A 23810-nucleotide genomic window follows, 5' to 3' on the forward strand; every position below is an offset into this window, starting at 1 on the left:
TTCTAATTTTGTAGTCGTTTGAAGTGGAGATACTTTTATCTTTATAGACTGTATAGTAGTATGAATTGTACATCTACATGGTAAATCTATGACTATGCATAACATTTTTATAACATGTTAACATAATGATAACATATTTTGAATGTGAAACTGTAATCAAAAGGGAACCCTGGTAGCTGAGGTGTTGGTGATGAACAACTGCAACAACAACTGAAATCTAGTGCAGTTGAACTAAGTAAAACAAAATGCTCTGATAGGATTTATGCTTGTGTGTGTATGCTTCTACTTTCCCCGCTTACATTGCGTTTGTGCATATCAGTGACATTATGTCAATATGTGCCTCAGTATGTGAGCCCAGTTGTGTTTACATCTGATTTTGCTGTGTGTGTGTGTGTGTGCGTGCATGCGTAGATATACAGTATATATGTTTGTGTGTGTGTCAGTGTGTGATGTGTGTCATAGGGTATGAGGCGAGTCGAGTAGTGTGATAGTGTTTGTCACCCTGAGCATGTAGCGATGTCAAACTCTGTCAGGGTAGTTTACTCTGGCAAGGGATGTAACACATCCCTATGATTACTCTCTCTGTTGGCTTGTGTGTGTTTCAGATATTGTGTGTTTTCTTCATGTCCAGTTTGCCTTTTCCCTTATTCCAAATGCTTATCGCAGTCACTGACTGAGAGAGAAGAGGGGGGGCTGAGATGATATTAATCTTTGAAAAAAATACCTAGGAGGAGAGAGAGAGAGAGCGAGAGAGAGAGAGAGAGAGAGATACACAGAGCAAAGGAGTGGGTGTTGGGAATGAGAAGGGAGGGAGGGGAGAGAGTGGGAGGGTGCAGTGAGAGAGAGAGCTGATTAGATTGGAGAAAGCCAAGGAGGTACGGGTATACTATTGAGCAAGGGGAGAGACAGTGGGGGAGAGAGGCAGAGGAGAGGGTGACTAAGTGAATGCAGTTTGCCGTCGCGTGTCGCTGAATCACAGTGAAGTCTACACACAGGCGGACGTATTGGACCTGAATCAACAAATGGATACAGAAAAACTGGATGTACACTGCATATGAGGACACAATAAGGGAGGAGGAAGTCTCTTTTTCTTCATATCCTTTTATCGGATACAGCTGTGAGGAACCCACAGGTATGGAAAGGAAAAATAGCGGACAACATTTATCTCCAACACCCTTGGAAGCCGTAGAGCTGTGAGCCTGAATGAAGTCGTCCGCGGGACTCGCTGGGATTGAATAAATGCTCAGTGAGTATTTGTATAGACTGCAAATATCAGTGTACGAGCGTGTGTTTGTGTGTGTGTGCGCGTGTGTGTGTGTGTGGATTGGTGCCTCTGGCTTGTGCACTGCCTCTGATGCTTTTTTCATGAAGAAAGACAAAATAAGAGAGGAAGAAAGGAATGCAAATGCAGTTGTGCTGCAATATCTCTTTTTTGTGATGTGCTGTTTGCATCACTGAACAGCCTTTTCCCTTCTTTTTTTAAACAACTACCCCAGACTTGACTCTGTGTGTTTGTGCCTCTTCCTCCACAGTGCTGGTGTGTGTGAGTGTGTGAGCTGATATTAGCAGCCCCATTGGTATTCAGTGGAGGGAGCTCCAGGATCTCGCTGCGCCTTTCCCCAGGATGGGATCACAGAGCGGGGATTGTGCTCGCCTGTGGAGAGCCTGCTGAAATGGGTGAGTGTTCGTCCTCCTCTCCCTTCCTTTTTCCCTCTTTCCATTTTCTTTCACCTGTTATTTCTGGTTTCTTATATTCTTCTGTCTGCTTCCTTTTCTTCAGTCTGCAGTTATGTACACAGCCTTTTCACCAATGATGGGTCTTCCCTTCGTTTCCTTGTGTCTTTCACCCACTCATGCTGTGAAATCCACTGTCTTACCACTCCCCCACCTGTTTCCCCCCCATCTCTCTTTCCATCCTCTTTTTATCCAACACCCCCCCCCCCCCCCCCCCATAAAGACATAAACCAATCCAGTTTGGAAACATGCAGGAAATCTGACGGGCTCATTTCAATTTGTTGCTTCTCTTCCATTATTCCCTATTTGCTTTTTGTCTCTCTTCCCCACTTTGGTGTCACCCCCCCTCCTTGTTTTCATCTCTCTCTCGGTCTATTCTGTTTGAATTCAGACACACAAAGACGTTCAGTTCTTTTTGTTGTGTGTGTGTGTGTGTGTGTGTTTGTGTCTGTGTGTCTGTGTGTCTGTATGTGTGTGTTTGAAACGATTGCATTTTCTGTGTCAATCATTTTTATAGCGTTTCATGTTTGTAAATCTGTGACACAATGCAAAGAGGGCAGAGGTGTGTGTTCAGCCTTGTGTGTGGGATTGGTGGAACAAAACGTTATGAAGTAGATCAATGTGTTTAATTGCACACACACACACACACACACACACACACACCACACACACACACACACACACACGCTGTCAGTCGTTTGACACCCACCTTTGTCTTTGCTCCTTGCTGATCTACCTTCTGCACACTAATTCACACCCACATCTTTTATAGACACACGCACGCACACACACACACACACACACACACACACACACACACACCACACACACACACACACACACACACACACACACACACACACACACACACGGTCTCATCCTAAATGGTCATAAGAGGATATGGGTGTCACAGGAGGGTCACATCTATCCACACAGCATTATTGATTGCAGCTGATACACTGAATGGCCTCTGATTTTTCATTTTAAATGGACCATCACCTCACTAGACTCTGGAAAAAAGGAAGACGTCACTAAACCTATTTAATGATTGCATTTTGTTCTGTTAAGAGAGGCAATATTGTCACATATTATCCAGTCCACGGGTACATTTAAAGGAATGCATGCTTTCTCTGTGCTGTTCTGAATTAGGAAGGTAATCATCATGCAGCTGTGAGCTTTTTTGATCAGAATTCGAAATTTCTTATGTTTATTCAACAGGTGCAAACTGTTGCATAGTAACAGAGGCGAAACTACCTGTTGGGTAGTTAGAATTTGACATTTTGCTGCTATTTTCAGATATAGGCAATGTATTTATCAAAAGGCAATATGATTGTTGTTCAATATGTAGCTATGTGCTATCTACATGTTTGTTAAACGTGGTCTACTAATGAAAATAAATAAATAAATAAATATATATATATATATATATATATATATATATATATATATATATATATATATATGTAAAGGCGATATGATTTATTAGGAAATTAAAAAAACAGGCATCCAAGTCTGTCTAAGCTCAGGCCAACATTAGTTTTGCCATGTGTAATCTGCATGTCTATCTACTTGGGACATTGCTATTTTGAAGGGATATGTCTTTGCACAATATAAGAGAAGAAGAAGACTTCCGCGAAGGGGGAATTCATTTTCAAATTGTTATTACACATTACACGCAAACAGGCCCACAATACACACATACGCAAACATGACCTACTGCATACAAATGCATTAATTGCAGAGATGTCAGAGTAACAAGGCTGCCTCACAGGATGGCCCTCGAGCAGATGAAGATTCAGTACCTTGCTCAAAGGCACCTGAGTTACTGGTACAGAATTGTGACATTATGCATCATAGAGATGAAAAGTTGATCAAAGTGTAAACAAAATCTGATCAGACTCCCAAAAGGCACTAATCTTTGCTTACATTAAATGCAAGAGAGCAAAATCACATGCCAACAATAAGACCTGTCAGAGTTCTCTAATGCTGTCTGAAAATCTTACAGTTAAAAGAGATGTCCATGTGTTACTCCTAAATCTAAAATCGGTTCAGTTCAGACATTTGTTTGTTTCTTTTCTTTATGAGGACATTCTCTATACTTCTTTATTCTTCTGTTTATTAATATGTAAAATAACATTTCTCAAACAACAGTGCTGCTCGATGATTCATTTTAGAGATTGTATTATTTGCATTTGCCCTAAAACCTAAAAGACAAAGTATGAATAGTAAAACTCGAAAGCACAGTTTTACCTCGAACAATTCCAATTGCTTTTACAGTAACAAAATGTTTCAAACCATGATCACTGTATTGTGTATTTTACCAAATGAGTTACTGAATTTATTTGTTATTGTTTTAGTTTCTAACAGATCAAATATCTTATGTTGACCCAAGCACAAATGCTAGTTTGAATTTTGAATAAGAATGACAACTTACACCAGGGCGTCTACACCCGTCAAGTATGAATATTTGACCTGACCAATGCTTTGAGCCTGGACTGCAGTCCTCCAGCTGCCTCAGGCGCATTCACCAGTCAGAGGTTCGCTCTGGCCTTCAGTGTGCTCCATCACATGCATCTTGGATACTGTGAAATATGTTGGACAGCTAACTTGGTATTGAGGAAAAAAACTGGAGAAATAATTGAAAGAAAGCAGGCTAGGTGTAGATATAAGTATGAATATAGGGAATAGAAGAGAGATGTGACGTGGGAGAGTGTTTGAAGATAAGCTTGTTTGGGACAGAGTGAAAGGATCAAATGATAGAGTGAGTGGAGAGGAGGAAGGAACAAACAAGCAGCAAAGTCGGAGGAAGAGTGACAAGGACGGAATAGACAGCAGGACGACAGGCAGGGTGGAGTGTGATGAGGAGGAGAATGACGTACGTGATAAGGCAGAGTGACACAAATGTCACCATGCTAACCTTTTCATGCACTCTCACTCTCTCTCCTCTCTACTTTGCCTCTCTTCTTCCTCTCCTTCCAGATCTGAAGCCTTGCAGAGATCGACTCCAAATGGGCAGCATGGAAGCCAACATCCACCCCCCAGCAACTAGCTTTCCACACCTAACCGCCTCCACCATCTCCAGCCATCAGCTTGAACCATCCCAGCAAAGACCCTACATGCAGAGTTGAGGACGGACAAGCTAGACTGAGATACCAGAAGTTGTCTACAGGAAGTAGAGAAAAGCAGAGGGGTGACAAGCCTCAGAGGAGTTAACTAACAGCAAACCAGTCAACTTGTTGGGCATACGATTGACTTCATCTGAAATGAAATAAGTTGCAGTGATGCTTGAGCAATGGTATGGAGCTTTTGGACATGTCTGGATTTATCGCCTGTATATATATCCTATCAAGATTACGACACTTTCCTGCACACCTCAGAGCTGGGCCATGTTTCCAGATTGGCTTGTGGGCAAAAGCAAGTAATTGAAAATCCCCCCTTGAGAGGTTCTGATTTGTTGTGGGGTAAGAGGGCTTTTTTTTGAAGGAACAATTATTTAAAAAAAAACATCAACCTTCCTTTATCCCACATTTTTCCCATTTTTCTTTTTCACCATCTTTCTCACTCATTGCGGAGAAATACATTATGAAGCAGCACCATTCTACTCATTCTCCCTTGGTGACGGAGAGATAGTAGGGACAGACTGTCCAGAATAGATAACAACCAAGGAGACTGGCACTGAGGAGAAGAGAAGGGGGAAAATAGCAAGAAATAGAAGGAAATAGGTAGCAAAAGAAAGAAGAAGAGGAAACAAGAAAAGAAAATTTAAGAATTGACTGGGATTGTTCGAAATCAAATCTGTCTACTTCACCTGTGTCATACTGGAGGCTATTTAGCGCAATGTGCAGGGGAGGGGTCAGGATTCACACCAGCAGGGGCACTTGAGCAGGAGAGGAGGGTTATGTCCCCCCCTGCACCTGCCTGGTCTGGCACTTAGTGTTTGGCAGGAAGACAGACTGAAAGATGGCCCGGTTAACAGGCAGCTATACTGACAGACGAGGTCTGAGGCTGGTAAGATAGACAGACAGGCAGGCAGGCAGACAGACCGACAGATAGACAGACAGACAGTCAGACAGCCTATTCCAAGTGTCAGGCAGAGAGCCAGGCAGACACCCAGTGCCGGCACAGTAGACAGCGTGCAATTCATTGTCATTCTATGCAGTGTGTGACGAAGAGACAGAGAAAAGGAAAGAAAACAGAGACAGAAAGAACGAAGAGGAGCATCCCTGTGTTTGTAGCTTCTGGAGGATCACATCCACCTCAGTCAGTACTGTGACAAGCCCATGGACTAAAAACAGGCTGGGAAGGGAAGGGGCTTTACTAGAAAGGAAATACAGGTTGGAGAAAGAGAGGGGGGAGGCAGGCAGAGAAACAGAGGGAGAGAGCAGGTGTCAGAAATCTTCCCCTTCATCTGCTTGTCATTTACTCCTTTATGTTCTCTCATCGTCTGGCAAGGTGATTGGTTTTCTGATGCCGGCGTTCCTCTGCTCATAGGCCCTCCGTAACCCAGAGCAAAACAAGAGGTGGGCAGACAGAGAAAAGCAAAAAAAAAGACAGCATAAAAGGAAAGGTGGAGTCCCATTTTGATTGACAAATTTTTTCACCCCTTCCTTTTCTTATTTGTCAAGATCGGCTGTTGTTATTTTTTTCTCACTTTTTTTCTTAAAGTAAGCGGTAGAAAAAAGAAAATCACGGCCCAATCAATCCCTTATTTTCTTTGTACACAGAAGTGAACCTCTCCTTCCTTCAATTGTTGATTTTTCGTGACTTGCTATAAAGGGATTATTTTCTTCATCTGAGTATAAACACTGGAATCCTCCAGATTCCTCCAATATGTCCTCACCCCCAATGACACAGTGTGAACCCCTCTGACTCCAACACGGCCCTTTTGCTGAAGTGCTAAAACCCTGTGGTCTCAGATCTCAATGCCTGTGTTGACTCACTACTACAGCGATAATATGGGACAACGCATCTGATACCGTTTGAATAATTCTGTAAGTAGGACTCTCTCTCTTTTTCTATGTGTGTGTATGTATGTGTTCACATGTACTCTGCATGTCATTAGCGTATATTCAGCTCATGTATGCAGAAACATGGACATGGCCCGTCTTTCTGCAGTGTTGGTTTTATGGTGTCTTCACCGAGGATGTGCTTTCCTGTGCTTCCTCTGCTCCAGGCAATTTGAGTGTGTGTGTGTGTGTGTGTGTGTGTGTGTGTGTGTGTGTGTGTGTGTGTGTGTATGTGTGTGTGTGCGCGCGCGCGCGCTCGCTCGCTCGTGCGAGTGTGCGTGCACGAGTGTGCGTGCGTGTCAAAGAAAAAGATTTTGATCTTACAGCCAAGCTTACAGCATCAGAGTGGTGTCAGAAAGAGGGGAAGGTGGTGCTTTTTTTTGTGTGTGTGCGCATGTGTATGTGTTTGTGTGCATGCCTACATATTGGTCCTGAGGTTAATTTGAACTAATTAGGGTTGAGTATTTTGCCTGTCAGAGTTTTTTTTGGTTCTGTGTCAGTGTACTTGCATTCATTAGGGTGAGATGGAAAGGGGCTAAAACTGAGGGTGAACTAGCTAATGAGAATAACTCTGATGCCCTGACTAGTTCTTTGTTGCCCCCATTTCACGTCTAATGCTCTGAGCATTACACCCCGGCTGCATATATTTTCAACTTCCTTTTATCTCTCTTTTTATGTGTTGCCTTGGATGAAACTGTATGCTGAGACCCAGCCTCTGCAATGTCCTGCATATTGCTAAGCCCATCTATCTCCGTAGACACATCCACATCTTTATACACTCCCACAGTCACCAGGCCCTGCACCGGGAGACGCTCAATCAAGATAGTCCCTTCAAACAGACCAATGAACTGTGAATAACGCCATTACACAAACTCCCAGCTCAGAGCGTTACAGAGACAGAAAGATTGGGAGGGTGGAAAAAAGGAAGGAAAAAAGCAAGAGAGAATGAAAAACATTCTGTAGATTGAAAAACAATAGCAGAAGCGAATGAGAGAGGAAAGTGTGAGACAGAAAGCAACAGAGAGGAGGACACAAAGAGGGGGGAGGGTGAGAAAGAGAGTGAAAAGGCAGTGTGAGAGTCTAGAGGGGCCGCAGAGCAGGAAAAGACCTCTGCTCCATGGAAGCCCTCTGATGGGCTTAGCAAGGCCCCGCTCTGTTCACACTGTTGGTCAGCCTCTAAGAATTAAGATTACTAAATAATACGATTACTGCAGCTGCACACTGATAACACACTGCTGCCGATCCTCTTTGTCACTGTCACAAAACCCAGAGAAGAGACGAGGATTGGCATATGATGGCATCAAAGGCATGACAGTACTGACGACATTACACTGTCACAAGGGCCCAGGCTTCACAACATGGCTTCTCTGCTTTGCATCTGAGTGGAAGTGGAAAGACTTGGTGTGACTTTTAATATGACATGGCCATAAACAGAAGGACGCAGAAGCAAACATAATTTTAGCCCAGGTTTTCTCCTCACTTTGATGGATGTTCAATCATGTGGCATAAATTGGGACTTTCTTTCTCCAGTTGTTAACGTTGCGCTGTCAGCTCCAAATGGGACTAAAATCAAGCACAAAGTGAAACCTCAGTATATTACCTGATTCCATGTGTGTAAACATAAAGTAAGGCTCTAATAGTGAGACATCTTCCCCATTATCTCGATGCTTTACACCGCATCCTCTGCGTGGGCTATTTGTTTCATGTTTTCACTCTTGACAGCTTTGACACAGATTCCCGCCAAGTTGACCTTGCAGTTTAAAGTGTAATAAAAGCTGAATTCCCAGGCTGTGTTGCACATCGATACGTGTTCTTGTGGTAGCTGATAAATGGTCTCACACCCCTCTGGAGAGGGGGAAAAACAAGCAGGCAGCAGAAACCGCTGTCCAGTCCCGCTCAGCGGAAGTAAATTACAACTGCCTTAAACCCACTGCTCCCAGAGTAGTGAGCTAATATCAGGGTTGGGCTGGGCTCAAACCCCCTTCTACGAGACATGAAGTATTTCTACTTACCTCTCAGCAGGAGCAACCATTTGCCTGCAAAGCTAAAGATTAGCTTGGAGCAGAAAATAAAAAGACACATTTAGTATGTGATGGTATACAACCGTAACAAATAACAAACCAGAGCAGAGGGCACCAAACAAAATCAATGAAATATGACGCACAGCACAAAGATGCAACTTAAAACAGCCCCAAACTACTGAAAGTTGGCAACCATTCATTTCAGTTACTGTTCCGGTGCAGCACATTTGTCATTTAGTGGAGGTTTCATGTACATGTCATGGAGTGTATTTGCTTCAGTGGCATCAGATGAACTTTGAACCCAGGCCCTCCCCAGCTGAGCCTCATAACTACAAAATAACTGTATGAGTCACTGGGTAGAACCAGTACAGCTCCAGTCAAGAAGCATCCGTGTTAAATCACATGCACTCTGCTCAGCGAGTGCAGACATGCAGAAACAGAAAGACAATATGGAGATGATGTGCCAAATGATCAGTTATGTGTTTGTGTCATTTGGTCACCCCCTTTTTTAAGTGCTTTTCACCACAGCAGTATAGCAGCTGTCTTGGTGGAGTATGCACCAATCATTTCACTTGACTTGGTCTAAATTGTGGCACAAATGCACACGGTTCATAAAGTAATCTTTCACGTTGGGTTTCAGAGCTTCCCACTGCCCCTGTTTGTACTAGTTAGTTCCTTTCAGATCAGTGATCCCATCATCCCTCAGGGTTAGATTTGCTAAACGCTGGTGTAGATTTTTATTCTCTGGTTCCAGTTGACAGTATCGTTCCTTGATGATTCTCCACTTACTGTTTATGCACAAACACATTTCCACATTGTCTACATCATCAATCATTTTATAGTTCTTTTTTCCAAGATGGTCAGCAACTCCTTTTTCTTTAACTGTGCTGTAATGTAACAGGGAATGCTTCACTGTTCTCAAAAAGGAAACATTTTATTGTGTTGTCGCGGGAATAGATAATTGTCATCAATGCTGAATCCATCATTTTATGTGACTGGCTTTTCCAATCATGCCCCATGATGCCTCTTGCGCGGTAGTTTACCACTGAAGTATCTCAGACAGCCACTGCTCCAAAGAGAGCCAGGCTAATTTGGGATATGAGATCTTTTCTAACACTGAGCAGCACTTCAGTTTCTTCTGCCTTCAATCCTCCGCCGCTTGACCACCAGCGCGAGGCACTGCAGCCTGCATTAAACCTTTGCTCCTCATTGCCTAATGGAGCACAAAAAATGGCCCTGTTTGGTTAGTCGTTTGTCCACTCCTGCTTGCTTCAAGCTAGCTGGCCTTGGGGGGAATGATTGTGTGTGTGTGTGTGTGTGTGTGTGAACAAGAAATGGACGGACACACATGCCCTTTCTCGTAATGTGCTCCCGGCTGGGCTGTTTGGATGGCCATAAAGTGAATGCCGCTAATGGCCTCTCAGTTAATGGAGTCATTAAGATTGGATTGCAAGAAGATAAAAGCAATGTGTATAATGTGTGTGAACCAGGTGGAAGCATGATTGTTTGTATATGTGTACTGTTACTGTAACCACTTTGTGTATTTCTAGTTATTTAGTGCTTTAGCAGATACACCCATGACAACACTAAAGGGGGCAGTGACACTGAGTAGGAAAGATCAGTATTTTGTCAGTGTAATTGTAATTTGGTCTGAGGCTCAAATGATCAGTTCTGACCCGGGATGTCCTAATCACCTGGCTGGCAAAGGCTCAAAAGTCAGAACTATGTCTTACCGCTAGATTGCCGCTGCGTTCTGTGGGTGTGTAAGTGGCAAAGGCTGAAGGGCTTGATTCGAGGTCATTTCAGGACGTGTCGCCAAAGGAATATTGCAAGGCTGGCGAAAGGCATTCTGGGTAGTGTTGCGTGTTGTTTTCATGGTGGCATGACTGCCTATTAAGTCTATGTCAATTTCTTGATTCTTACCAGAGGGTTTGCTTATGTCACTGTGCTCATCATGTTATAAGCTTCAGCTGCAGTCCAGCTTTCCTCATTTACTTGTATTCTATGAAATGCAGCCTCCATTGCACCACAAGGGGAAACTAGTTAGTAGGCAGAATTAACATTAAATTACATGATAACGTAATTAAAACAAAATAGAAAACTCTTAATTAGCCCAGAGTCAATAGTTGGGCTGCTAAACTTTGTGTATACTCACAATTGTTTTTCTCAACTTTGCAAAGTACTTTTTTTCTTCAAAATATAGGTGTATTTGACTACAGTGTTTGCCAGCCTCATGGGTGATAACCATATTTACCTGTCAAATGGTGTCAGTCCATGTATCAGGAGATCAGAAATGAATTTCAGAGTGAAAAAGCGCACCTTTAAATCTTATCAGTTACTAAGCAGGCAAGCCTGTAGCTGGAAAATGGAGTTTCAGCAGGGATGTCATGCTGCAATCACTGATCCAACCTGTCTTCAGACCCCTGAGGAGGCCTGTGGGGGTCCTGCTGCAAAATGAGAAAAAATTGTTTAATTTCACTGTTATTTTATTTTGAGATATGATAATGAGGACATATTAGAGCTACTGTTGTGAACAGATATTTCACCATTGTTAGTCAACACAGTATAAACAGTTGTTAATTATATTGATTTTAAATTTTATATGTAACTGTTTGGGGAGGCTTTTAATGAAGATGTTTGAAACCCCTATATTTAGACAGTGTCACTACAGTAGAAGGGCAAAATATTTTATTACAGTGTGAGCTGAAGAACTCTGCAAGCAGTCTTGTACTGTTCATCTACTCTGGTACAATTCTACATAATTTCTTTTGTGTGAAAAATTGTTCAAAAGTCATGCAGGTAACAGCAATTTCAGCCTTGGTCTAGTGAGTCTATTTTACATTTCAATGTTTTACTGTGGCTCCTGTTGAGCGGCAGTTTGCTTGACAGTGCAATAATGCCACTCATCATGATATCTATAGGTTCCGCCTCTCTCTGAAGCCGATAATTAATATACGTAGGACAAGGCTCAGCTCTGCTAGACCTGGCAGAACTCCTATGGACCTGGATAACATAGGATTTCCACATATTTCCTTTAATGTACTTGGACAAAAAACTCTGTTAACATACTAGTGGAGTTGAGGACCACCTATGTATGCCCTCGCGTCATGATTATTACACTGTAATCAGTTTTATAGAATATAACATAAATTATTTATAAGTAATACAGATTTCACCTTACTAGTCCAGGGTTGTCTGGTTCCCATCTCAAATCATGACCTCAACTTAATATCTACAAGCATGACGCAGCATTTTCTTCGTAAGTTATACACAAATGTATTCTTGAATGTCATTCTTGGATGCTGAAATCACCTACCTGAGAGTTTTACATTGTTTTATGGGAATATATTGTGCATAAAACATGCTGTGTCTTCATGTTTAGTTTTAATTCTCGGGACACCCGTCCCAGACCACCTGAGAAGTCTGGACAGTCCATAACAGAGCCGCGGATCAGAAATATATTTTGGCCCTAAACCTTTCAGTGCTTTTTATAAACCAACAGTTATATTTTAAAATCAATTATTCGACAAACAGTATGCCAGTGTAAAGATCTGGAAACTGGAGGGATATGATCTACGCTCCTAGTCTAGTGAGGACTCTAGCAGCAGCTGTCTGATCGACTTTTTAGAGAGACCTGGAAAGACATTATTATAGGAGTTGAGTCTACTGAAGATGGACAAGTGGTTTTAAATCCTGCTGAGACATAAGTATAGATATATTCTTAAGGTATAATACACCAAGATTTCTGTCTGGGTTTGTGTTGTTTAATGCTAGCGATTAGAGGTTATCGCATACTTTTAGTCATTCTTTGGGTCCAAAGACAATTCAGACTCAGTGCTTGTATGGGACTCTAGTCATCTGGCCAAATATATCTGTGTGTTATTGAAATAATTATGGTAAAATATTTTGTTGTTGTCAATAATCTGTGCTAGTGGGGGCATGTAGAGGTTGACCAAAAAACTTTGCACTGTATTCAGCTGGCATGTATGGATGCAGTTCGACATGAGGAATTCGACTGAAGAGCAACATATTCAAAAGAGGCACATTTTTTTCATAAGACATTACACTGGATAAAATTATTAAACTTAAAGGTAACATCACCTCCTTTCTTATGCACTCTAGCTTTGCTCATGAAACTAAAGTTATAAGAACTGCTGCACTTATCTTGGTCCAGCCAAGTCAAGTCAAATCAAGATTGTGCTTCATAATTAAATCAATAATTAAAAATAATTTAGCTGCCAAAGACCTGATGTTTGGGCCGACGGTGCTTTGTGTTTCTTCCATGCCAAATTGCATCACCATCTCAATGTTTTGGCTGGTGTCTCATTGTCTCCACTACACTGGTGTTTTGGGATTGTGAGTAAAGAGCCTGTAATCAGCTCCACCAATCAGAAGTATTAACATGCAAGTCAGTTCCAGCTCAGCTGCCTCGGTCCAAATGTTGATGCGCAGTTGATTATGGGCTACTGCCTGATTTTAAACTGCTGAATATTTAATTGACTCAATGAAATGAGCTCATTATAACTGAATTAAAAACAATACCACAGTTGTGATTAATTAACTCATTTGTGATTTTATGGGCTTTGGATTTCCACTATCGTGTGGTGGATTTGGAAAATATGGCAGGATTTTTTTTTTTCACTGAGTCAAAACTTTAATGCGATGACAACCCCTAACCACTGCCCCCTACTGCAACCACATATACAGAAATATCACGAAATAGTACAATGTTATCTGAGTCATTGTTTTTTTGGATTATTACTTTCAGATGAACCCACATGTAAAATGGTAGCGTGTGTCTAATGTGAATTCGGACACCCAAGGAAGGAAGTGTTGACTGTAATTAAGCTCAAATGGAGGTGTGCGTGACATAAAGTAAAAATGCTTTGCTACAGCAAAGTAAGTCTTTAAACGGTTTGACACCTTCCTGAGGGCGATACATTTCTGCCTGCTGCTAAACAATAGCAGCACATCATCCAAGAGGCTTATTTAAAATGAAAAACATTTTTTTTATCTCTGCTTCAGTGGTACTTGATATAATCCACAGAGTTGTTTGACCAGTGGTTATTTCGAGTCGTCCTGATTTATTTACTTGCTCAGGAATCAGTGTAGAGCTCGAGTAAGTTTTCTTGTGCTTTTCTGTGTGTGCTGCAGCAATTTTTTTTACTTTCACCTAACCCAGAAATGTAATGAAAACAAAATGCTGTATGTACATGATTAACTGCTTTTTTACACAAGAAGATTATGGAGAAAATTGCCTTTTGCATGTGTGAGCCTAAGCGTATTGTCTGATGTAACCATGGTGTGCATGCATATTCCATGTTTATGCATACCATGCTTGTACTGTATGTGCAATATAAATATTGCGTGGGTGTCATTTCCGTCTGTGTCAAGATAAGTGAATTATGAATTCCATACACGATGAAACCCTATGGGGAGGGCCTTTATCTGTGCATTCTGCCGTTGTCACAGTTGTATGGCATATTATCACATTGCAAAACACAGAGGATTTCAGCCTGCTCATGTCTTTGATCTGAAAGTTAAATAATCAGCTGATTCACACCTGAATTGGCAACACCTGAAGTCTTCCTCTGCACTGCTGTTGCAGATCAGTAGTAGAAAGTAAAAAGTCAGTAGGATAACGTGGGACACAACATATTGTTTGGTCCATCTTTGTTGGAAAATCTGACACTCTGTGTCCACTTTTCTCTTTATTTTTCACCGGTGGCTCCTGCTGGTTCTCTTTATATAAGCGTGTGGGATCTATAATAGCCAGTATTTAGCATATGGCCTGCTATCGTTATTAGGAATAGCAGTTAATTTCATCAAAAAATTTGAATTAATGACTTCTCTAAAATGTTCAAACTCTGAAAAGTCATCCAATGGGCATAAGTTGAGCCTTTTGCAAGCCAGTTCTGGCCATTGGGCCGTTGTTTAAATCATCTGGCCACCTGATGAATGAAAGTCCTATTGGCACTTTTCATTCAGCTCTGTTTTTGCTCTACACCAATTTCTAATGTTCCACTATGTCCACCAACTTGTTGCTATCTTCATCTCGGTGTCGTTTGGTACTAGGCAGGTAGCGTACAGTAGGGTTTTAATGTCTTTTTCCTGAAAACAGCTGTGTGCTGCAGTTGGAAATAACGCTGATGAGAGCAGTGAGAAGGAACTAAAAGAGTAAAGCCAAAACAATGACAACAAAGATGCTAAAACGCTCTCTCGGGTTGAGGGGACTTGCAGAGTCATGTAATTATTCTCTGTGTCAGAACTTCAAACAACTCTTTTCACATTACATACAGCAGATTTAACAGTACAACTAGGAATAATTAGCATAATACATGAGAAAATAAGATATTGAGGCTTGTAATCTTATTGTATCCTGGTGAAAGTACACCCCAGGTATCTAATTAGTAGTTATGTTTTCCCAGTGTTTACCTGACAATGTCAGACCTTTGACCACTCTGACAATTTGCACAGCTATCATTTGCACTGCTTGAAGATTTGTGTAACCTCAGCCCCAGATAACACCATTTTCCAATTTTTCCATCTAGTCTCAAAGGGAAATAATCAGTAGTGAGCAGTTGGCCGGTGGCTTTTTCCGGTGATATTCTGTCCACGATAATAACAACGACGTCTCATAAGGAGATAACCTGGCTTATTGCTCAGTGGATTTACATATAGCAGGTAATCATTGTGACCGCAGGCTATCTGTGACTGATGGTGTGTGTCAGCACTGTACATGCACCCTTTGTTTTCATTTGGCAATCAGGCCTGTTGAGCCATGCTGCTGCAGAGATCAATGTACCATTGTGTGTGTGTGTGTGTGTGTCACCTAAATGCTTACCTGTGGCTCATCCTCCTTGCTGCCGCCATGTATCCATCACACTCAGTGTTACTGTGAAGCAGATAAAAAACATAGGCCTCTTTTCACGGGAGACCAAGCTATTACAACAGCAATCTGATTAACTCTCCCACTAAGGCTTTGATATTAAAACACTGTCGTTCAATATTCCATTTTAAGAGAAAAGCCAGATTCAGAAATATGCTGATAAAGAATGTGTGTACAACCGAATCCTTCTTCTCTAGTGAGGGGATGTTGGAGGCAGCAAGGAGGAGGTGTGGGCGAGAGGAAATAGGAAGCGATAGCTCAGCAGAAAGGTGTAAAGTCCTCCAGTGGCTAGCTAATCTGCCAGGCTTAGGACAGCTGTTTTTCTCTGTGCCCTCATGGAGGAAGGTGAAAGATCTGTTCACCTTCCTCCAAAGATCTCACCGTTCAAGGGGCCTGGGCCTGGGCCACACGGGGAAATCCAAACACATCGATTAGCCGTCGGAGGGGGGGCTCAGAGAGGAAGGGGCGGACTAACTCTCTTCCTATCCTCCACTTTCTTCTCCGACCACCTTTTCCAGCTCAGGCCACTGCTTTCTCACGGGAACAGAAGATTGAAGATGGGAAGAAGCAATCAAAAGAAGAATAAAAAGGAGGAAGGTGTGTTGCGCAAGAACAATTGAAAAGGAAGACAGGAATCAAACAAACAAGCGAGCCCAGAACAGCCATGTTTTGTTTTGCTCTGATCATAAACCAAAATCTGAAAGTGTGCTTGTGTGCGTGCACGGCAGCTGCTGAGTAGCTGTGTTTATCTGTGTGAAAGCTTTACGGTAAATAAAGCTCAGGTCCTGGCAGGGAGACATGTGCAGCTGGCTGGGCCAAAGGAGAACTACTGTAACTCAGGAAGAGAGAGAGGGAGAGCGAGAGGAAGAGCGAGAGGAAGAGAGCAACTCTCTTGAAAGTGCCAACCGGACAATCTTTTGAAGTGGCATATTGGCATATAATGAATAAACATGAGCAATGTTTGCTTTCAAGCAAAGCAAAGCTGAAGGTGTGAGGCTCATTAAAGACCAACAGGCCATGTTGATAAAGAGAACTGGGACCATGATCATTTACCGAACTGAGAAGTTCTGCAAGTTCATCCGGTAGTATTTATCATTTTAACCCTCGTATTTGTCTAATCGTGCATGAACTGATGAGAAAGAATGGAGACACTAATTAAAAAAGAAAATTCCACAAAGTTGAAGTGCACAGTGTAGACGTAAGATCATCTACTCTATTATCTATTCATTGCTCAGTATTTCAGTATAAACTAGCAATTATGTTTTCAATTATTTAATGATACTATTGTGTCACTACATTTATTAAGAAAACAATAATCTTTAGAGTTTCACTATAATGCCATTTTGAAGGGATTGCTGGAGTCAAACTGATGATAATGTCTATTATTGCTGATAATGATAACGCAAATTACATAACTCTTCCCGCATTTCCACTCCAAATCATAACTCATCTGTAGGCACTTGGAATATTAACCCAGTGCTCCCTCATGGCTGAGAACACAGTATGAAGCAGCACCTTATGAGCCCATGCAGCCCCGTGCAGCCTTGGTGTGATTATATACCCTGCCTGGTGAACATCTAATACACTCGCTGGAGTTTGGTAGCCTCCAGTATGGCAGGCTGCTTGTTATGAATAACCCTCTGCATAACCGACCCTCCCCCACATCACACAGTTTCCACTGCCTTTCCTTCAGTGTTATAGGGTGTGCACTTTAAGTTTTTTTCTTGCTAACTGAATACATGTCAGAGCATAGGATTCATCTGAAAGCATTAGAAGAATCAGTAATAGCCCTTTAGTCTTTCTGAGGCGGATCTGGGTGGAGATTAAGCAACATCGGTTAAAGGGAGACGGGAGGGTAAATGTGTTTTGGTGTTATAGACATCTGACAGCTCCTCTATAATAGTAAGCTAATCCTTTTTATGCTGTGTTTGTCTGTCTGTCTTCCTTTCCTACACACATTGGCAATATCCAAACATGTACACAGATATACCACCCGCATGCAGACACACACACATACACACACACACACACACACACACACACACACACACACACACACACACACACACACACACACACACACACACACACACACACACACACACACACACACCCATGGGCCCAGACACATGCATTCATAAACACAAATAATACAGTACATAACACAAATCTTCACAGCTAATTTGATGAATGGAGAGGCCTTTGAACTGTTAATAATTTCTCAACGTGTTTCAACATTTCAACTTGACATCTGTCAAAACTGCTCAAGCCACAGCAGCCAAATACAACTGTGAGGAAAGGAGTGTGTGTGGCTACTCCTGGCACATCACTACAAGCTACTTAGACCCCAAATTCACTCATTGTAAGTGCTAATGACAGGTGTCCTCTTATGTTTGGTTTGCGGTTTAGAAACGCTGCCAAATTCCTGACATCACTACGCTGCGGTCTGCAAATATTCTGTACCATGAGGTCTCATCTTATCCTTTGCTGCACACTTGTTCAACTCATTAAAAATGAATTGACATGTGACATTTGATAATCATTGTTGAATCACTTTAGTGACATTGATGTGACAGACTCAATTTAGCCAGTTAGGAGAGTAAGAAGGCACTTTGTCCCTCCCGTCATTATATTCCTCGTCGCACACTGTGATTGCACAGACCAATTAAAACAGATTAACCTCCCACCCAGTTTGCCCCTTTCTGCCACCAAATTGTTGTCATTTGTTGAGCATCACGGCTGCCTAGGCTCGCTCTTTGTTTTTTTGTTCAAGTCTCTCAGGGGCTGTCGAAAGTAATAATTGTGTTTCTTGCTGTGTGATAATGCGGTGCTCTCTGTTTCTTTCGCCTCTGTATTGAAATCTCGATCCTGTCCCTCTGCAGTGGCTATCTCCCTCTATATCTGAAGAACTAATAGTATCTCCCTCCCCCTGTGACTTTCCTCCTCTCCAGCTGAATTTTCCATTCTTCCCCTATTGCTCTCTTTCTCAACTTTCAGAATTTCCTCTCCTCTTTATCTTCTCCCCTTATCTCTCCTTCACCACTACATTTTGTCCATCTTGCTCTCTTTGTCTTACTCTCTACCTTTTCCTTTCTCTCCTCTATCATACTCTCAACCTCAATCACTCTCTTTTGTCTCACTTTGGTTTAACTCGGTATCCTAAAGATGCTTTGCATGTTTCTGGCCAGGAAGCATCCGAGTGTAACCTGCTAAATTGGAATGTTATGGTGAGGCAACACACACGCATGAGAAACTCTTGAGTTAATGGACAATTTACCTCACCTCATTGTTATTGCCTTTACATTCATTAAGCCCCCTCTGCCTCTCTTTATCTTTCTCACACTCACTCATTTTTATTCCTTCATTCTCTCCTATCTTTTTTCACCCTGGTTGTCTTTATCCTAAAAGCCTGGCTGCATTCTTCTTCATTGTGTCCGTCCTATACTGTATGTTTCCTGTGGCTCTGGTGTTGGCCTTTTCCCTCTTCTGCTCACTGTCCCCCCTCCGGCTTGAGCTGTCCAGCCTGGTTCCTCCAGCACGCTGGAGTAAATGGTAAAATAACGGTAACAGCCAACCATAAATCAACCCAATTGAAAAACATCACCATTATAGTCTACCTCTCTTTCCCTCCCTCATCTGCTCTTTTCTGTGCCCTTCACCTTTGTTCCAGGAGGGAACAAGGGAGGGAAAGATGACTATTACCAAGTGTTGTGGGGGAAAACAGAGGTTTCCAGCAAAGGTGAAAGATGATGGAAAAAAAAACACATGCGTTACTGTGTATGTGTTTATCTGTTTCTGTGCACATGCGTTTGTTTAGTTTCTGTTACGGTGTGTAGATGCTCTGTCCTCACCAGAAGCTTAGTGGAGAAGGCTCATGCGGAAGGAAGAATATCCTTGTGTCAGCACATCTGCAATGTGTGTATGTCTGTGTCTCGCTCTGTGTGTGTGTGTGTGTGTGTGTGTGTGTGTGTGTGTGTGTGTGTTTGTGTGTGTGTGTGTGTGTGCGCGCGCACGTGTGCATTACAGGCTTAAGGGGGGGAAAAGAAAAATGCGTCACTGTGAGACAGATAGCACAAAATGGTAAAAAGAAAGGAGTGATAGTGAGAGATCATCATGATAGTAAGAAATTTGCAACAATAGTTGGAGTGATGCGTTAAATGTGAAATGGCAGAGAGCCATACATTTTGTAGACACACAAGTCTACTTATTCATAAAAGACAATTACATTGATACACATACACACAGACGCTCCCACATATTTAGTTACAGTTGATTGCAGACAACGGTGCAACGTTCAAGCTTTATTGGACCAACAAAATAAAAGCCGGTATCAGGCAGCGTCCTGTCTGGGTTTGGTTGCTGTGGTGATGCATTTTCACTTGCTTTTGGTGATATCTAGCCATTCAGATAGTTTGATCTCCCAAGATATCCATCCCTGACATTACTGCCTCTTCCCCAATGCTATGTTGGTGAATCAGATTTTTGATTTTGCAGCAAAACAAATATTACCTTTAAAAAATTCAGCAGCAAAGTGTTTCAATTAGTCTGAGTGGTCCACAAACTAGTGAACAGTGGTTTATTGGAACCATTTTCTAAACAAGAAATGGTCACTAATAAAACCACTGACTGTAAGTTCCAACCAACCAAAGCCAATACTATTGAAATAAAAATAATCTGTTAAAAGTAGTCATTATCCAAATTTTCCCTTTCCCTTTATACAATAATTTAACATTGTGATTATATGTTTTAAATTAAAGTTTTATTTTGGAAAGTAACTGGTGACTGTAGCTGGCAAATTGAAGTGGTTTAGTTAAAAGTCAAATCAGCCAAAAAGCAACTCAAAATACACAACTCTCATGTACTGTAGCTTACAACTCCTGCACACTTGACTGAACCACATGTGCAGTGACACATCTTCGCAGATACACAGGCCTCAACGCATCCTTATAGACTCCGAGCGCAAAGGCCACGCTGCACAGAGGTGCTGACGGCTGTCATGTTATTTTTCCAGGGAGGCTGGAGGATTGGGTTGTTACCAACAGGATGAGCCGGAGGAGTAGAGGAGAAGGAGGAGAGGAGAAGGGAGGTGGAGTAGGGAAAAATCTTTTATCCAGCTCTTTTACAGTGAGTGACAACTAATATTGCAAAGTGATCAAGTGCACAAAAAGCTTCTTTTTTTTTCTTTGTTAAAGATGTAGGCATATGAAATGATCCATAACACTTTACAATATGGTACACAAAAATGAGTATTTACCATGGAACCACCTGATGATTAACAAATCATTTATGAGTAGTTCCTGAATGACTCTGACATGTAATAGATTATAATTACTTAATAGAGACTGGAAGATAAATGGTCCTCTGTGGACCATTGCTGGATTTCAATTGCTGGGCATGAATTTGTTTAATACGTAATTTTGAACGTACATATTTTGATTAACCTGAAAAAATGCTTATTAATATTGTTAATATTTGTTACTGTTGTTAATTAACCAACTCCAATACGGATGAATCAATTTCAGGTTTTGAGGTGTTCCCATAAAATGAATACACAGAGTTGTGGAATAGAGGCCCTATGTCAATGATAGTGAGTAGAGTGGTTGAAGATGAGGGGTGTGTAGACGGGAGAACGAGGAAGAGAGGGAGTTAGGGAGGGGCAAAAGGAGGAAGCTGCCCAGGATGAGACAGGGGAGAGAAGTCAAGATTTAGAAAAGCAAGAGGGAAATCTGATGATAGGATGAAAATAAGCAGGGTGGGGGGAAGGTTGTGGGTATGTTGTGAAGGAGTGGGGAAAAGGATGGATTGTTGGAAGGAAGGAAAAGAAGGGGATTTGTTCTCCATCCAACAGGAGTGTGGTCTTCACTGGCCCCTGTGGCACTGTCCTCCCAATCTCTATCCCTTAATCAAGAAGAACAAAGATATGCATATTATTAAAAATCAGGCCTGTCAAAGGGAGCAGGGGAGAGAGGGAGAGAAATAAATAAATAATGGCATAGTAGAGTATAAATATAGTGATATCCTCCAGGCATGTTCTATCTATCGCTCTTTTTTTCCTCAACCATTAAGGAATTCTTCTCTCTCTTTTGCCTCTCTCTTTCAAATGAAAATGAAATAGTGTTGATTTTCACTGTGGGCCTTCACCATGTCTCCATACCCCATCTCCGACTACCCATCTCGTTTTTTTCTTCTCATTTATATGCTTGTCTTATTATGTTTGTGTCATTCCCTGTCCCTCACCTGTTCTTCATTTTTCTCTTATACTTGCCCGCTCCTTCTTCCATAGCACCATAAGTTTATGTGATGTCAAGCTAATCACTCTGCCACTGTTTCTCTCTGCTTCTCTTCCCTCTCTCTGTACGTCTGTGGTGTGAAAGTGGTTATGATGGCACACGCACTGGGTGGTTTGTATGTGCGTGTGTGTAAATTTGAAATAAAAAAAAAAGAGAGCCCTACTAGTACTGACTTCTGTGAGGTTGTAAACTCTTATTATGAACCAGACAACATAATAGTGGGGGAAGAGTGAGGCTTGAGGATGGCACCAGGGCAAAGGCCATATTGTTACATAAACATAGGTTTAGCATTCTTTGAGTATCCATTTTAGCACGTGTCAGACTCTACTTTCATTAACTTTGATCAGACTAAGCCACAGCTACAGTGGGGCTCAAAAGTTTAATTATTAATGTGCATAAAAAAGCCAAGAAAAGATGGAAAAATCTCCAAAAGGCATCAAATGACAGATTAGACATTCGTATAATATGTCACAAAAAGTTCGATTTTATTTCCATCATTTCCACTTTCAAAAAAACAGAACAAAAAAAAACGGTGTCTGCAAAAGTTTAGGCACCCTGCAGAGTTAATACCGTGGCAAGTATCACAGCTTGGAAACGCTTCTTGTAGCCAGCCAGTCTTTCAATTCTTGTTTGAGGTGTCTTTGCCCATTCTTTCATCCCTAGAGTCTTCAAGTTCTTTGAGATTTCTGGGCTGTCTGTCACGCACTGCTCTTTTAAGGTCTATCCATAGATTTACAATTATGTTGAGGTCAGGAGATTGTGAAGGCCATGGCAAAAACCTTCAGTTTACGCCTTTTGATGTAATTCTTTGTGGATTTTGAGGTGCGTTTAGGATCATTATCCTTCTGTAGAAGCCATCCTCTCTTTAACTTCAGCTTTTTCACAGATGGCATTAAGTTTGTCTCCAAAATTTGCTGAAATTTTATTGAATACATTTTTCCCTTCTACTCGTGAAATGTTCCCTGTGTCACTGGCTGCAATACAACCCCCAATTGATTCCCCCCCCTCCCCCTCCATGTTTAACAGTTGGAAAGAGGTTCTTTTCATTAAATTCTGTGCCCCTTCTTCTCCAAACGTACCTTTGCTCATTCTGGCCAAAAAGTTCTATTTTAACCTCATCGGTCCACAGAACTTGTTCCCACAATGCATCGGGCTTGTCTATATGTTCATTTGCAAACTTCAAATGCTGATTTTTGTGGTGAGGACGTAGAAGACTATTTCTTTATAGTTGAATGGTGTACCACAACTCCAGTGTCTGCCAGGTTTTTCTGGATGGATCGTACAGTCAAACGTGGGTTTTGACTTGCTTTTCTCACAATGCTACGAGTTGTTCTGTCTGATATTTTTCTTGGTCTTCCAGATTTTGCTTTAACTTCCACTGTTCCTGATGACTGCCATTTCTTAATTACATTCCAAACGGAGGATATTGGCATCTGAAAACGCTTTGCTATCATCTTTTAGCCTTCTCCTGCTTTGTGAGCGTCAACTATTTTCAGTTTCAGTTTTCTAGACAACTGCTTAGAAGAACCCATGGTACTGATTGTTGGGGCAAGGTCAGATGAGTCTGGGCATTTAAAACCTTAAGACTGACATCACCTGGTCTTTCCAGACAATGATTGAGAACAATCCATGACACTGTAAGGTTGCAGCTTTCCAAAGGGGGCGATGCATGCTATAAACTCTGATGGGTGCCCAAACTTTTGCAGAAGCCATTTTTTGGTTTTCTGTTATTTTGATGTGTAAATGATGGAAATAAAATCTAACCTTTTTTTTCGGACATATTATACAAATGTCTATTCTGTCATTTGATGTTTTTTGGAGATCTTTTCCATCTTTTCTTGGCTTCTTTATAATGCAATAGTTACCTTTG

At 41.7% G+C, this 23810-nt stretch overlaps 1 protein-coding gene across 2 annotated transcripts in view; it reads left to right on the forward strand.

Moving 5' to 3' along the window:
- Positions 1 to 867: 867 nt before the first annotated feature.
- The window catches only part of grik5 (glutamate receptor, ionotropic, kainate 5), a 77599-nt gene continuing 54656 nt past the window's right edge, over positions 868 to 23810 (forward strand). Inside the window, exons 1-3 of one of the 2 annotated variants that reach the window (XM_032518611.1) lie at positions 868 to 1246; positions 1533 to 1677; positions 4714 to 6725. The gene's annotated coding sequence lies outside the window, so the exon portion shown is untranslated. The remainder of the gene's footprint in view (positions 1247 to 1532; positions 1678 to 4713; positions 6726 to 23810) is intronic. The other variant, XM_032518610.1, reaches the window with a different exon arrangement.

The sequence above is a fragment of the Etheostoma spectabile genome, chromosome 6 (assembly GCF_008692095.1).
Source record: "Etheostoma spectabile isolate EspeVRDwgs_2016 chromosome 6, UIUC_Espe_1.0, whole genome shotgun sequence".
NCBI classification, from domain to species: Eukaryota; Metazoa; Chordata; class Actinopteri; order Perciformes; family Percidae; genus Etheostoma; species Etheostoma spectabile.